The following is a 17,257-nucleotide window of genomic DNA, read 5'->3' as shown; positions in this document are numbered from 1 at the left end:
AGGAACAGAAGGCAAACTGAAGCGCCCTGCAATCCTCGGTGGTGGAAGGACATGCGCCAAATTGCTATCCGCCTCAGGCCCATCCGCCACTGCATTTACCCAGTGTGCCGTTAGGGAGATATAACGCCCCTGACCGTGCTTACTGGTCCACGTATCGGTAGTTAGGTGGACCTTGCCACAGATGGCGTTGCGCAGTGCACACCGGATTTTTTCCCCCACTTGGTTGTGCAGGGAAGGGATGGCTTGCCTGGAAAAGTAGTGGCGGCTGGGCACGACGTACTGTGGGACAGCCACCGACATAAGGTTTTTAAAACTGAGCGTCTCCACCAGACGGAATGACAGCATTTCAAAGGCCAAGAATTTTGAAATTCTGGCATTCAGGGCCAGGGATCGCGGGTGGGTAGGGGGGTACTTCCTCTTCCTCTCAAGTGTTTGGGAGATGGAAAGCTGAACGCTTCCACGGGACATTGTGGAGACGGTTGGTGACCCAGGTGGTGGTGTTGCTGACAGATCCTCTGTTTGCGGGGTGGCAGGTGCCGGTATCACTACAGATGTGGCTGGAGCGGCCGAGACTGCAGCAGAAGAGGAAGCAGGATGAGCCAGAGACGTTTCTTGGTTTTGAAGGTGTCTATTCCACTGCAGCTCGTGCTTTGCACTTAGATGCCTGATCATGCAGGTTGTGCTCAGGTTGAGAAGGTTTATGCCTCGCTTCAGGCTCTGATTGCACAGGGTGCAAACCACTTGTGTCCTGTCATCAGCACATTTTCTAAAGAACTTCCACGCTAGAGAACTCCTTTGAGCTGACTTTGGTGCGCTCGTTCCCTTGCTGCATTGGGCAGTAGCGGGCATAGTGTCTAGGGCACGGCCGCTCCGCTTCTGCACCCTGCTCCCTCTTCTGCTGTGCTTGAACAAGCAGGATAAGAGTTGGCGCATCACACATACCTATATAGCATCAAGGGGTATGCAGTTCATGTATAGTCATTAATCTGGTGTAGTTGATGGCTGAAATAGATTACACTCAGGGCCAGCTCAGCTGCAGAGAGAAGTCAGCTCTGAAAATGAAAATAAAAACAAAAAGCAGAGCGCCTCTAAGTGTTATCAGTTTAATTAAAAGGGTAATGCAGGTACAGGAAAACTGCTCACATTTAAAACAGTATAAAATAGCTCATCTGTTAGGTGGTCTGCAGGAACACAGGGGTCCACGGCTGGATGTTAGTAGCTCCAAGAGATGGTGCAGGGGATGCTGAAGGAGGGAGATGTCTGGAGAGCCAAGAGACCAGATAGTAGGATGGTCAGCAGCTTCAGGAAGGTGTTCTGTTCCTCAGGGAGACACCTGGTGAGCCGAGAGACCGTTAGGTAGAATGGCTGTCGGCTTCAGAAGGGCGCCCTGCTCCTCAGTACATCCGGCGCCAACACATAGGGGAGCCCAGCGTGACAGATCCAGCAGCCAAACGCACAACGCGTTTCCGAGCGTGCGCAGTAGCCTCACAGGGCGTGCGCGCTCCTTTCTCAAGTGCAGTGGCATGACACAGAAGAGCTGAACAAGTTTATAGGAAGCCAGCACTCAAGCTGGGTGGATACAGATGGACTTAAAGTGGCCATTGTAAATGGGCTGGACAGTGGGACCACAATACTTAAAGCGGCAATAAGAAAATAAACACAAAAAAAAAAAATCGCATACAAATGAAATCGCATTAAAAAAAAAAAAAAAAAATGGTTATTTAACAAGGTAAAAAGACATACATCGGCTCTAATCATAATATGGTGTTAACATCTAGCTCTTCGTTTAAACCCTTGGGTGAAAGTGAATCCAGGGTATAGATCCAAAATGTCTCTCGTTGGCATAATTTGGCAAATCGTTCGGCCTCAGATGGAAGTTTGGGGATAGACTCTATTACCCAAACCTCCAATCCTGATGTGGACTTGTTGTGGAACTCGAGGAAATGGCGTGGTACGCTATGTTGGTCACAACCCTCCTCCACAAACCTGCGATGGCGACCAAATCGTTGCCGTAGTGGGCGGATGGTGCGACCAACATAGAGTAGTCCACAGGGACAGGTCAGGCAGTAGATCACGTAATCAGTAGAACAGTTGTAGAATTCTTCCAAACGGTAAGTCTTATTCTCATGGGTGAACTGTTTTTTACCATGTCGCACAAAGGCACATGTTTTACATAAAGGCTTGTTACATCGATACATGCCCTTTAAGGGAATGAGGCATAGTGGATTATGGACTTTTTTAGTTTTGAGACGACTGGGTGCAATTTTGTTTTTTAGGGTGGGAGCCCTACGGTAAGTAACTCTAGGTTTGTGACCTAAACTGGGTAAAAGATGGGGGTCCTGTAATAAAATGTTCCAGTGTTTCTGTAGTATGGATTCCATTTTCCTGTAGCGGCAGTGGAATCTGGTGATGAACCTCGGAGTGGATTCATCATATTTAGCTGTATTTTTGGGGGGTTTACCAGGCAGGAAGGTGGTGTAAGCTTGATTGACCAATTGGTCAGGGTAACCCTTATCCCTAAACTTGGCTCTCAAAGCATCACTCTGTGTGATGTAATCTATATCCCTGGTACAGTTCTGTCTAAGGCGACAGAACTGCCCTTTAGGTATATTGTTTACCCACTGGGGATGATGACAACTACTATAGTGTAGGTACGAGTTGCCAGCGGTGGGCTTGGTGTAGTTCCGGGCAAAAATGGAAGTTCCTTCACTACCCAGCTCGAGGTCCAGGAAGGCTAGATGAACCGCATCACAAACAGAAGTAAAGGTGAGACCGAAATCATTGGTGTTGCAGTGGATGACAAAATCATCAATCGAGGATGGAGGACCGTCCCAGATGATGATGATATCGTCTATGTATCGGCCGTAAAAAAATAGATATTGAGCAAAGGGGTTGTTGTGCCAAATGAAGGATTCTTCCCAGAAACCCATGGTCAGGTTAGCGTAGGAGGGTGCAAAGTTAGCGCCCATTGCGGTACCATGGGTCTGAAGGTAGAAGTCGCCATTAAAACAGAAGTAGTTATGCCTAAGACAAAAATCGGTGGCATCAAGGATAAAGGTGGCTTGTTGGTTATTGAGCATAGGATCTTTTAATAAAAAGTGTTGTGTCGCCCGCAGACCTATGTCATGGGGGATGGACGTATAAAGGGAATTAACGTCCAGGGACAACCAAAGATAGCTATCCGCCCAAGAGTATGGGGCTAAGAGCTCCAACAGGTGGATAGAGTCTCTGATATAAGACTGCAGGGACTGGGCGAGTGGCTGCAAAAATACATCAATGTACTGTGACAATCCGCTGGTGATGCTATCCATGGCAGCAACGATAGGTCTACCAGGTGGGCAGAGGGGGTCTTTATGTACCTTGGGAAGGTGATAGAAATAAGGTGTATGGTAGTATTCCTTTTTAAGAAAAACGGCTTCTTTGGTATCAAGGACTTTATCTCTAACTGCGTTACAGATCAAAGACTCCGCCTCTAATCTAAAGGTGGGGAGTGGATCCTTGGTTAGCTTGACGTAGGTGTTTGTGTCAGACAAGAGTCTGAGGGCTTCCCTGATGTAATCGGCCCTGTCCTGGATGACTATAGCTCCACCCTTGTCGGCCGGTTTAATGACCAAATCTGTATTGTCGGTAAATTTTTTAAGGGAAAGGGTTTCGTTGCGGGTAAGGTTGTGGTGAATTAATTTCTTAGTATTAGAGGGCTGATGACATAGCTGCTGGAGATCAGAAAACACCATTCTGTAAAAAGACTCAATATACGGGCCTTTGAACCTAGTAGGATAGAAAACTGACGGGGGATATAGATTGGTGTGCTTGACAGGGGGAGATGTCTGTAAGTGTTGTGTGTACAAGTATAGGTTGAGGTCATGAATGTCAAATTCATGAATGTCATCATTAGTCAACGCTGCATCAAATATGAAGACGCTGTGCATCACATTCAGATGTTGGTTGAGGATATTCTGTCCTTCAACCAATCTGTTCCCTCCTCATGGTCCGACACCCTCCAAAAGAATACACGGAAAAAAGAGGACAACATGATCCGCACAAAGCTAGGCAAATTCAAACGCGATCTGGGTGATTACCAACATAATAAGGTTTTTTCCTGGAAGCAACATCCTTTAATAACCCCCCTCATGGATCTTCCTTCTTTCCCCCTCCCCACCACCCAGTCCCTGGTCCTCTTCACCCTCCCATTTGCCCTCCCCCTCTATCCACTGCTCATAGAAACCCGCCACCATACCCCAACAATAAGACCAGAAAGACCCCCCTACGAAAACAACTAACACCAGGACTTCCAAAGAGTCTATTTGTTCCAAAACAGAAAAAAGTAGGCACTAATATTGCAAGCATGTCAGGTGGGTTGGTCACACACAAGGTGAGCACCTCTCCCCCTACTGCCACTACCCATAGAGGGAATACACCCCTCAACAAAACATCCTCAATGCCCACCAGTCAGCAATGCATCCCACCTAATCCTCCGACTGGCCCCCCTCCATGCACCACCCAGTTAGTCCCTCTCCCGTCTGCAGACAATATAAGCCAAGACCCCCACTCACTTAATGAGAACACTGGCTCGGATCCCACTGAAGGTCCAACCATATTAGTGGGTGATTTCCAGCTTGGTGATATACCACCTCACTCCACCTCTGTGTCTTTTTTAGGGATCAGCCCCCACCTAAAGCAAAGGTTAAAAAGAAAATTCATAGAAGAGGATGTAGAGGAGGAAGGCACAAACACAATAATAGGAGCCAAGGTGCGCAAACTATAAAATTATTTAATCTATCATCACAGGCCCTCACGCCTGCTGATGAAGCCCTACTCAGCAGAGGTCTTTCTTTTTCACCCACCACATATCCCAACTCTTTCCTCCTATTTAAAGATCTTAATCAATTTGTCAGAAAATTGACCCTCAATAGACACTTCAACATTAAGTCCAAGAAGGACTTGAGCAATACACCCCTCCTGGACAAGGACATACCCACTAGCACCCCTGATACTGAACTGCTTACCATTGAGGATGATGTTTTTAGCTTATATGAGGTTGATCCTGACCCCGATGACCCTGACCTCAACCTATACTTGTACACACAACACTTACAGACATCTCCCCCTGTCAAGCACACCAATCTATATCCCCCGTCAGTTTTCTATCCTACTAGGTCCAAAGGCCCGTATATTGAGTCTTTTTACAGAATGGTGTTTTCTGATCTCCAGCAGCTATGTCATCAGCCCTCTAATACTAAGAAATTAATTCACCACAACCTTACCCGCAACGAAACCCTTTCCCTTAAAAAATTTACCGACAATACAGATTTGGTCATTAAACCGGCCGACAAGGGTGGAGCTATAGTCATCCAGGACAGGGCCGATTACATCAGGGAAGCCCTCAGACTCTTGTCTGACACAAACACCTACGTCAAGCTAACCAAGGATCCACTCCCCACCTTTAGATTAGAGGCGGAGTCTTTGATCTGTAACGCAGTTAGAGATAAAGTCCTTGATACCAAAGAAGCCGCTTTTCTTAAAAAGGAATACTACCATACACCTTATTTCTATCACCTTCCCAAGGTACATAAAGACCCCCTCTGCCCACCTGGTAGACCTATCGTTGCTGCCATGGATAGCATCACCAGCGGATTGTCACAGTACATTGATGTATTTTTGCAGCCACTCGCCCAGTCCCTGCAGTCTTATATCAGAGACTCTATCCACCTATTGGAGCTCTTAGCCCCATACTCTTGGGCGGATAGCTATCTTTGGTTGTCCCTGGACGTTAATTCCCTTTATACGTCCATCCCCCATGACATAGGTCTGCGGGCGACACAACACTTTTTATTAAAAGATCCTATGCTCAATAACCAACAAGCCACCTTTATCCTTGATGCCACCGATTTTTGTCTTAGGCATAACTACTTCTGTTTTAATGGCGACTTCTACCTTCAGACCCATGGTACCGCAATGGGCGCTAACTTTGCACCCTCCTACGCTAACCTGACCATGGGTTTCTGGGAAGAATCCTTCATTTGGCACAACAACCCCTTTGCTCAATATCTATTTTTTTACGGCCGTTACATAGACGATATCATCATCATCTGGGACGGTCCTCCATCCTCGATTGATGATTTTGTCATCCACTGCAACACCAATGATTTCGGTCTCACCTTTACTTCTGTTTGTGATGCGGTTCATCTAGCCTTCCTGGACCTCGAGCTGGGTAGTGAAGGAACTTCCATTTTTGCCCGGAACTACACCAAGCCCACCGCTGGCAACTCGTACCTACACTATAGTAGTTGTCATCATCCCCAGTGGGTAAACAATATACCTAAAGGGCAGTTCTGTCGCCTTAGACAGAACTGTACCAGGGATATAGATTACATCACACAGAGTGATGCTTTGAGAGCCAAGTTTAGGGATAAGGGTTACCCTGACCAATTGGTCAATCAAGCTTACACCACCTTCCTGCCTGGTAAACCCCCCAAAAATACAGCTAAATATGATGAATCCACTCCGAGGTTCATCACCAGATTCCACTGCCGCTACAGGAAAATGGAATCCATACTACAGAAACACTGGAACATTTTATTACAGGACCCCCATCTTTTACCCAGTTTAGGTCACAAACCTAGAGTTACTTACCGTAGGGCTCCCACCCTAAAAAACAAAATTTCACCCAGTCGTCTCAAAACTAAAAAAGTCCATAATCCACTATGCCTCATTCCCTTAAAGGGCATGTATCGATGTAACAAGCCTTTATGTAAAACATGTGCCTTTGTGCGACATGGTAAAAAACAGTTCACCCATGAGAATAAGACTTACCGTTTGGAAGAATTCTACAACTGTTCTACTGATTACGTGATCTACTGCCTGACCTGTCCCTGTGGACTACTCTATGTTGGTCGCACCATCCGCCCACTACGGCAACGATTTGGTCGCCATCGCAGGTTTGTGGAGGAGGGTTGTGACCAACATAGCGTACCACGCCATTTCCTCGAGTTCCACAACAAGTTCACATCAGGATTGGAGGTTTGGGTAATAGAGTCTATCCCCAAACTTCCATCTGAGGCCGAACGATTTGCCAAATTATGCCAATGAGAGACATTTTGGATCTATACCCTGGATTCACTTTCACCCAAGGGTTTAAACGAAGAGCTAGATGTTAACACCATATTATGATTAGAGCCGATGTATGTCTTTTTACCTTGTTAAATAACCATTTTTTTTTTTTTTTTTTTAATGCGATTTCATTTGTATGCGATTTTTTTTTTTTTTTGTGTTTATTTTCTTATTGCCGCTTTAAGTATTGTGGTCCCACTGTCCAGCCCATTTACAATGGCCACTTTAAGTCCATCTGTATCCACCCAGCTTGAGTGCTGGCTTCCTATAAACTTGTTCAGCTCTTCTGTGTCATGCCACTGCACTTGAGAAAGGAGCGCGCACGCCCTGTGAGGCTACTGCGCACGCTCGGAAACGCGTTGTGCGTTTGGCTGCTGGATCTGTCACGCTGGGCTCCCCTATGTGTTGGCGCCGGATGTACTGAGGAGCAGGGCGCCCTTCTGAAGCCGACAGCCATTCTACCTAACGGTCTCTCGGCTCACCAGGTGTCTCCCTGAGGAACAGAACACCTTCCTGAAGCTGCTGACCATCCTATCTGGTCTCTTGGCTCTCCAGACATCTCCCTCCTTCAGCATCCCCTGCACCATCTCTTGGAGCTACTAACATCCAGCCGTGGACCCCTGTGTTCCTGCAGACCACCTAACAGATGAGCTATTTTATACTGTTTTAAATGTGAGCAGTTTTCCTGTACCTGCATTACCCTTTTAATTAAACTGATAACACTTAGAGGCGCTCTGCTTTTTGTTTTTATCTTCTGCTGTGCTGGTGGCTCTGTGCGACCACCGCCTCTTCCTCCAAACCACTCAGGTCACCTGCATGACGTTCATTCCATGTGGGGTTGAGGACCTCATCGTCCTCCACATAATCTTCCACCCAGTCTTCACCCCTGCCCTCCTTGTCGGTCTCCACAATGCTGAACGCCGCAGCAGTTGGCACCTGCGTTTTGTCATCATCGGAGACGTGCTGCTAGGGTCCTTGCATGTACTCATCTTGAGAAATAAGTGGTTGGGCATCGCTGCACTCAATCTCTTCCACTTCTGGGGCAGGGCTAGGTGGATGGCCCTGGGAAACCCTGCTGACAGAGTCCTCAAAAAGAACAAGAGACTGCTGTATGGATTGGGGCTCAGACTGCTTGCCTGATTTCCAAGGGGGTGAGGTGAAAGACGGTTGGACATTGGCTGCAGGTGCCAACTCTGACCTTTCTGCAGTAGACTGGGTGGGAGAAAATGTGAAGGAACTGGAGGCATTGTCAGCAACCCAATCTACTATCGCATGTACTTCTTCAGGCCTCATCACGTCTAGAGGCGCATTATGCCCTACCAAATACTGCTGCAGGTTCTGTCGCCTACTCACACTTGTGGAAGGTGTTTCACTTGTGCGTGTAGCTGGCACAGATCGACCACGTCCTCTCCTTGCAACAGGAGCTCTACCAGCAGCACCACGACCCAGACCATGGCCCCTATTTGGCGGTCTCCTCATATTTCTGTAATTTATGATCTTGCCCTAGAAAGGTGTTTATTGAATAGCGGAACAAAACAACAACAGTATCGCACGGGTGTATCTGACAGTCAAATATGCAAACTATGCCGCAATTTAATGTTTTTTACCCCAAAAGGGTGTATATTGAATAGCGGAATAGGAAAAAGGATAAAAAAACGGTGTATCTCACACGTACAAACACAGACTAGGCCCCGACTAAAATTTTTTGTACCCTAAAGGGAGGATGAGGAAGAGGAGTAGGAGGAGTTGGGAACAGGAGGCAAACTGAAGCACCCTGCAATCCTTGGCGGTAGAAGGAGATGCGCCAAACAAATTTAAAAGGTGTATCTCACACGTACCGATACAGACTATGCCGTAATTTAATTTTCTTACACTCCAAAAGGGTGTATATTGAATAGCGGAATAGGAAAAATGTTATAATACGGTGTATCTCACACGTAAAAACACAGACTAGGCCCCCATTACAATTTTTTGTACCCTAAAGGCAGGATGAGGAAGAGGAGTAGGAAGAGTTGGGAACAGGAGCAAAAACTGAAGCGCCCTGCAATCCTCGGCGGTAGAAGGAGATACGCCAAACAAATTTAAAAGGGTGTATCTCACATTTACCGGTACAGACTATCCCGCAATTTAATTTTTTACACTCAAACAGGGTGTATATTGAATAGCGGAATAGGAGAAATTTTACAAAACGGTGTATCTCACACGTACAAAAACAATCTAGGCCCAGATTACAATTTTTTGTACCCTAAAGGCAGGATAAGGAGTAGGAGGAGTTCGGAACAGGCAGGAGGCAGACTGAAGCACCCTCAAATCCTCGGCAGTATGAGATGCGCCCCAAAAATTGGAAAGGTGTATCTCACACGTACCAACACAGACTATCCCGCAATTTAATTGATCCCCAAAGGTTTTTATTGAATAGCGGAATAGGAAATATGATCAAAAAAAGTGTATGTATCTCACACGTACAGAAGCACACTAGGCCCCAATTACTATTGTTTGTACCCCTAAAGGCAGGATGAGGAGTAGGAGGAGTTTGGAACAGGCAGCACCCTCAAATCTTCAGAAGTATGAGATGAACCCCAAACACTTGGAAAGGTGGATCTCACACGTACCAACACAGACTATCCCGCAATTTAATTGATCCCCAAAGGTTATTATTGAATAGCGGAATAGGAAATATGATCAAAAAAAGTGTATGTATCTCACACGTACAGAAGCACACTAGGCCCCAATTAGTATTGTTTGTACCCCTAAAGGCAGGATGAGGAGTAGGAGGAGTTTGGAACAGGCAGCACCCTCAAATCTTCAGAAGTATGAGATGAACCCCAAAAACTTGGAAAGGTGGATCTCACACGTACCAACACAGGCTATCCCGCAATTTAATTGATCCCCAAAGGTTTTTATTGAATAGCGGAATAGGAAATATGATCAAACAAAGTGTATGTATCTCACACGTACAGAAGCACACTAGGCCCCAATTACTATTGTTTGTACCCCTAAAGGCAGGATGAGGAGTAGGAGGAGTTTGGAACAGGCAGCACCCTCAAATCTTCAGAAGTATGAGATGAACCCCAAAAACTTGGAAAGGTGGATCTCACACGTACCAACGCAGACTATCCCGCAATTTAACTGATCCCCAAAGGTTTTTATTGAATAGCGGAATAGGAAATATGATCCAAAAAAGTGTATGTATCTCACACGTACAGAAGCACACTAGGCCCCAATTACTATTGTTTGTACCCCTAAAGGCAGGATGAGGAGTAGGAGGAGTTTGGAACAGGCAGCACCCTCAAATCTTCAGAAGTATGAGATGAACCCCAAAAACTTGGAAAGGTGGATCTCAAACGTACCAACACAGACTATCCCGCAATTTAATTGATCCCCAAAGGTTTTTATTGAATAGCGGAATAGGAAATATGATCAAAAAAAGTGTATGTATCTCACACGTACAGAAGCACACTAGGCCCCAATTACTATTGTTTGTACCCCTAAAGGCAGGATGAGGAGTAGGAGGAGTTTGGAACAGGCAGCACCCTCAAATCTTCAGAAGTATGAGATGAACCCCAAAAACTTGGAAAGGTGGATCTCAAACGTACCAACACAGACTATCCCGCAATTTAATTGATCCCCAAAGGTTTTTATTGAATAGCGGAATAGGAAATATGATCAAAAAAAGTGTATGTATCTCACACGTACAGAAGCACACTAGGCCCCAATTACTATTGTTTGTACCCCTAAAGGCAGGATGAGGAGTAGGAGGAGTTTGGAACAGGCAGCACCCTCAAATCTTCAGAAGTATGAGATGAACCCCAAAAACTTGGAAAGGTGGATCTCACACGTACCAACACAGACTATCCCGCAATTTAATTGATCCCCAAAGGTTTTTATTGAATAGCGGAATAGGAAATATGATCAAAAAAAGTGTATGTATCTCACACGTACAGAAGCACACTAGGCCCCAATTACTATTGTCTGTACCCCTAAAAGGCTGGATGAGGAGTAGGAGGAGTTTGGAACAGGCAGCACCCTCAAATCTTCAGAAGTATGAGATGAACCCCAAAAACTTGGAAAGGTGGATCTCACACGTACCAACACAGACTATCCCGCAATTTAATTGATCCCCAAAGGTTTTTATTGAATAGCGGAATAGGAAATATAATCAAAAAAAGTGTATGTATCTCACACGTACAGAAGCACACTAGGCCCCAATTACTATTGTTTGTACCCCTAAAAGGCTGGATGAGGAGTAGTAGGAGTATGGAACAGGCAGCACCCTCAAATCTTCAGAAGTATGAGATGAACCCCAAACACTTGGAAAGGTGGATCTCACACGTACCAACACAGACTATCCCGCAATTTAATTGATCCCCAAAGGTTATTATTGAATAGCGGAATAGGAAATATGATCAAAAAAAGTGTATGTATCTCACACGTACAGAAGCACACTAGGCCCCAATTAGTATTGTTTGTACCCCTAAAGGCAGGATGAGGAGTAGGAGGAGTTTGGAACAGGCAGCACCCTCAAATCTTCAGAAGTATGAGATGAACCCCAAAAACTTGGAAAGGTGGATCTCACACGTACCAACACAGACTATCCCGCAATTTAATTGATCCCCAAAGGTTTTTATTGAATAGCGGAATAGGAAATATGATCAAAAAAAGTGTATGTATCTCACACGTACAGAAGCACACTAGGCCCCAATTACTATTGTTTGTACCCCTAAAGGCAGGATGAGGAGTAGGAGGAGTTTGGAACAGGCAGCACCCTCAAATCTTCAGAAGTATGAGATGAACCCCAAACACTTGGAAAGGTGGATCTCACACGTACCAACACAGACTATCCCGCAATTTAATTGATCCCCAAAGGTTATTATTGAATAGCGGAATAGGAAATATGATCAAAAAAAGTGTATGTATCTCACACGTACAGAAGCACACTAGGCCCCAATTAGTATTGTTTGTACCCCTAAAGGCAGGATGAGGAGTAGGAGGAGTTTGGAACAGGCAGCACCCTCAAATCTTCAGAAGTATGAGATGAACCCCAAAAACTTGGAAAGGTGGATCTCACACGTACCAACACAGGCTATCCCGCAATTTAATTGATCCCCAAAGGTTTTTATTGAATAGCGGAATAGGAAATATGATCAAACAAAGTGTATGTATCTCACACGTACAGAAGCACACTAGGCCCCAATTACTATTGTTTGTACCCCTAAAGGCAGGATGAGGAGTAGGAGGAGTTTGGAACAGGCAGCACCCTCAAATCTTCAGAAGTATGAGATGAACCCCAAAAACTTGGAAAGGTGGATCTCACACGTACCAACGCAGACTATCCCGCAATTTAACTGATCCCCAAAGGTTTTTATTGAATAGCGGAATAGGAAATATGATCCAAAAAAGTGTATGTATCTCACACGTACAGAAGCACACTAGGCCCCAATTACTATTGTTTGTACCCCTAAAGGCAGGATGAGGAGTAGGAGGAGTTTGGAACAGGCAGCACCCTCAAATCTTCAGAAGTATGAGATGAACCCCAAAAACTTGGAAAGGTGGATCTCAAACGTACCAACACAGACTATCCCGCAATTTAATTGATCCCCAAAGGTTTTTATTGAATAGCGGAATAGGAAATATGATCAAAAAAAGTGTATGTATCTCACACGTACAGAAGCACACTAGGCCCCAATTACTATTGTTTGTACCCCTAAAGGCAGGATGAGGAGTAGGAGGAGTTTGGAACAGGCAGCACCCTCAAATCTTCAGAAGTATGAGATGAACCCCAAAAACTTGGAAAGGTGGATCTCAAACGTACCAACACAGACTATCCCGCAATTTAATTGATCCCCAAAGGTTTTTATTGAATAGCGGAATAGGAAATATGATCAAAAAAAGTGTATGTATCTCACACGTACAGAAGCACACTAGGCCCCAATTACTATTGTTTGTACCCCTAAAGGCAGGATGAGGAGTAGGAGGAGTTTGGAACAGGCAGCACCCTCAAATCTTCAGAAGTATGAGATGAACCCCAAAAACTTGGAAAGGTGGATCTCACACGTACCAACACAGACTATCCCGCAATTTAATTGATCCCCAAAGGTTTTTATTGAATAGCGGAATAGGAAATATGATCAAAAAAAGTGTATGTATCTCACACGTACAGAAGCACACTAGGCCCCAATTACTATTGTCTGTACCCCTAAAAGGCTGGATGAGGAGTAGGAGGAGTTTGGAACAGGCAGCACCCTCAAATCTTCAGAAGTATGAGATGAACCCCAAAAACTTGGAAAGGTGGATCTCACACGTACCAACACAGACTATCCCGCAATTTAATTGATCCCCAAAGGTTTTTATTGAATAGCGGAATAGGAAATATAATCAAAAAAAGTGTATGTATCTCACACGTACAGAAGCACACTAGGCCCCAATTACTATTGTTTGTACCCCTAAAAGGCTGGATGAGGAGTAGTAGGAGTATGGAACAGGCAGCACCCTCAAATCTTCAGAAGTATGAGATGAACCCCAAAAACTTGGAAAGGTGGATCTCACATGTACCAACACAGACTATCCCGCAATTTAACTGATCCCCAAAGGTTTTTATTGAACAGCGGAATAGAAAATATGATCAAAAAAAGTGTATGTATCTCACACGTACAGAAGCACACTAGGCCCCAATTACTATTGTTTGTACCCCTAAAAGGCTGGATGAGGAGTAGGAGGAGTTTGGAACAGGCAGCACCCTCAAATCTTTAGAAGTATGAGATGAACCCCCAAAACCCCAAATATCATTCAGCTCTGCTGCAGGCCACAATTTTTTTTTTTTTTTAACCCAAGGCTGTATATTGAATAGTGGAATAGAAAAAAAGTGTATGATTTTTGAAACCACTCAATAATAGCACATGTGAACTGAACACAGCAGTGTATGATCAGTCAGCACAGCACAGCACACAGTGCCTGATAGAAAAATACTTATCTCCCTCCTCCTCAGTGGGCAAAAAAGATTGTGTTCACTGCACCCCAAAAAAATTGTGTTCACTGCACCCCACACACAGCAAAATGGATGTGGACCACTGACACCTGCCTATCTCCTATCCCACCCCACACAGCAATATCGATTGTAGTTTGTAGAACACACTGACCCTAAAAATCAGCAGACTCTCTCCCTAAAAGGATTGATAAGATCGTAGATCGGTCACTGCAAACCCCACCCCACACAGCAATATCGATTGTAGTTTGTAGAACACACTGACCCTAAAAATCAGCAGACTCTCTCCCTAAAAGGATTGATAAGATCGTAGATCGGTCACTGCAAACCCCACCCCACACAGCAATATCGATTGTAGTTTGTAGAACACACTGACCCTAAAAATCAGCAGACTCTCTCCCTAAAAGGATTGATAAGATCGTAGATAGGGTGACTGCAAACCCCACCCCACACAGCAATATCGATTGTAGTTTGTAGAACACACTGACCCTAAAAATCAGCAGACTCTCTCCCTAAAAGGATTGATAAGATCGTAGATCGGGTGACTGCAAACCCCACCCCACACAGCAATATCGATTGTAGTTTGTAGAACACACTGACCCTAAAAATCAGCAGACTCTCTCCCTAAAAGGATTGATAAGATCGTAGATCGGTCACTGCAAACCCCACCCCACACAGCAATATCGATTGTAGTTTGTAGAACACACTGACCCTAAAAATCAGCAGACTCTCTCCCTAAAAGGATTGATAAGATCGTAGATTGGGTGACTGCAAACCCCACCCCACACAGCAATATCGATTGTAGTTTGTAGAACACACTGACCCTAAAAATCAGCAGACTCTCTCCCGAAAAGGATTGATAATATCGTAGATCGGTCATTGCAAACCCCACCCCACACAGCAATATCGATTGTAGTTTGTAGAACACACTGACCCTAAAAATCAGCAGACTCTCTCCCTAAAAGGATTGATAAGATCGTAGATCGGTCACTGCAAACCCCTCCCACACAGCAAAATCGATCGTAGAAAACTGACCCTAAAAATCAGCAGACTCTCTCCCTAAAATGCCTACAACTCGCCCTGCCTAACACACTCCGACCTGTCCCTCAATTCTATCCGGACACAAATGTTTTTTTTTCTTGTCTGTCCCTAATCAGCAGCCAGCACGTTGATGTGTGCTCTTTCCCTGAACTAAACAGCAGAATGACGCCGCAGCGGCGCTGCCTCGAACTTATAAAGACTTGGTCACATGCTTCAGACGGCCAATCACAGCTACTAATACATTTGTAGGCATGGCTGGGATGGCTTAGGCACACCAGTTAAACGCTTGTTGATTGGCTGTTGAAAGCCCGCCATGAAAAGCGCGCCAATGCATGCAAAACCCGGAAATAAAATGACCGAACACGGATTTTTACCCGAACATACAGTAAAGTTTTCGGGTCCGTGTTCGGGTAACAAAAATCCAATTATTCGGTACGAACACGAATAATACAGTCCGTGTTCACTCAACCCTAATTATAACTGATGTGCTAGACCAGTGTCCCCCCCCCCCCCAAATGAGAGATTGAAGCGGTTTGTTATATAACTGTAAGAATATTTAATAATATCTCGCTGTGCCTCCATTATGTCAGGATATTTATACTGCTCTGAATAGAACAGTGACTATTTATGTCAATAAGCAAAGATCTGTGAGGAAGGAGAATCTCCACTTATTTCCACAAATCAATATGTAGCAAATTATTTTTAATTGATTAATTTCTTTTTAAAAGCATATACCAATCTTAGTGAGTACAGTCTACAGTATGGAATATATAAAAAATATTTATTCACAAGACATGTATTCACAATAAATGATCAAACAGGAAGTGACACAAAAAGATAACTCATTATAAAATACAAACTTAAAACAATCAATGCAATGTGATGTTTAGCTCAATAATGAAAGTGAAAGTGAAACCAGATTACCATTTCTCCAGGTATATCATAAACCATAGGTAAGTGTTCTATATAAACAGACCACAATTGTCTGCAAATCGCATAGCGGAAAGTCATTCCACTGCAGATGGAGCGAGAACATGCAAAACGGAAGACTAAATTCGCAATAATGCGCTAAATCTGATATTAATAAAAATGTATAAAACAAAAATCAGCTTTTTAGAGAAAAATCTACTATGGTTTATAAGGCTGGGATTGTAATCTTATTACCCTTAAATATGCAATATAAAACATATAAGGAAGGAAATAAACAATTGTTAATAATTATCAAATAACACAGCAAGGCATATTTACCACACTTAAGATGGCTGCTAGCTTCAAATGGTCATTACCAGAGTCCTAAGATGGCTGCCTTCCCAAGATGGTGGTCAGTGAGGGAGGAGTTTCGTTGACTTCCCTCAAAGTTTCAGATAAATGATGGAGCAATATGGAGTATGTAAAGATGAGTATATCGATGGACGTAGTAGTGTGAATGTTGCAAGTGTAATGGCTGTTGTGTAATGTAATGTATCTCTCACATCTGGGTTCTTCTTTTTATATGGTATGAACAAAGGACTATTAAAATTACCATAAGTTAAACCCAGAGAAACATTATCCCCATTGGTTGGGATATTCTATACCTTAACTGGTGAGGTCATAGATACACCTCTCCTAATAATTAACCCAATACTTTGTATAATAAAATTAAAGAATGATTTCTCTATGTTCAAGATTAACTATAAAAGCAATATAAAAACTTGTCCATACTCTCAGTACATACATAAATGTGCATCTAATCTCCATCATTCATCTTGGCAATTAATGCCATTTATAAAGATTATATTTAATACAATATAATATTTTTATATTGGAAATATCTCATTATCCCAAGACTGCATTTATTAGTGTGTCCAAAGGGAGCACTATTGTACCGTTCATTAGATTTGGTGTTTAGAAACAATTCGAACATATTCTTATCTGATGACCTTTGACCTGTCTGGCCAGTGAAGATCCATTAATTATTTGACCATGCCATATGCTGTCAGACATTTAGGCTAGGATTGGAAGATCTATAGCGGTCTGGCTTGTAGGATTTATGATACCTTAAACACTTAAACACAAACTTACATAAAGTGAGGTAATTAGTTACACTTACACATGTAATTATACTTAATAGAAAAGTATTCTAGT

This window comes from Pelophylax lessonae, assembly GCF_965119305.1.
Source record: "Pelophylax lessonae genome assembly, chromosome: 12".
Classification (NCBI taxonomy): domain Eukaryota; kingdom Metazoa; phylum Chordata; class Amphibia; order Anura; family Ranidae; genus Pelophylax; species Pelophylax lessonae.
Note: the sequence above shows the minus strand (reverse complement) of the source record.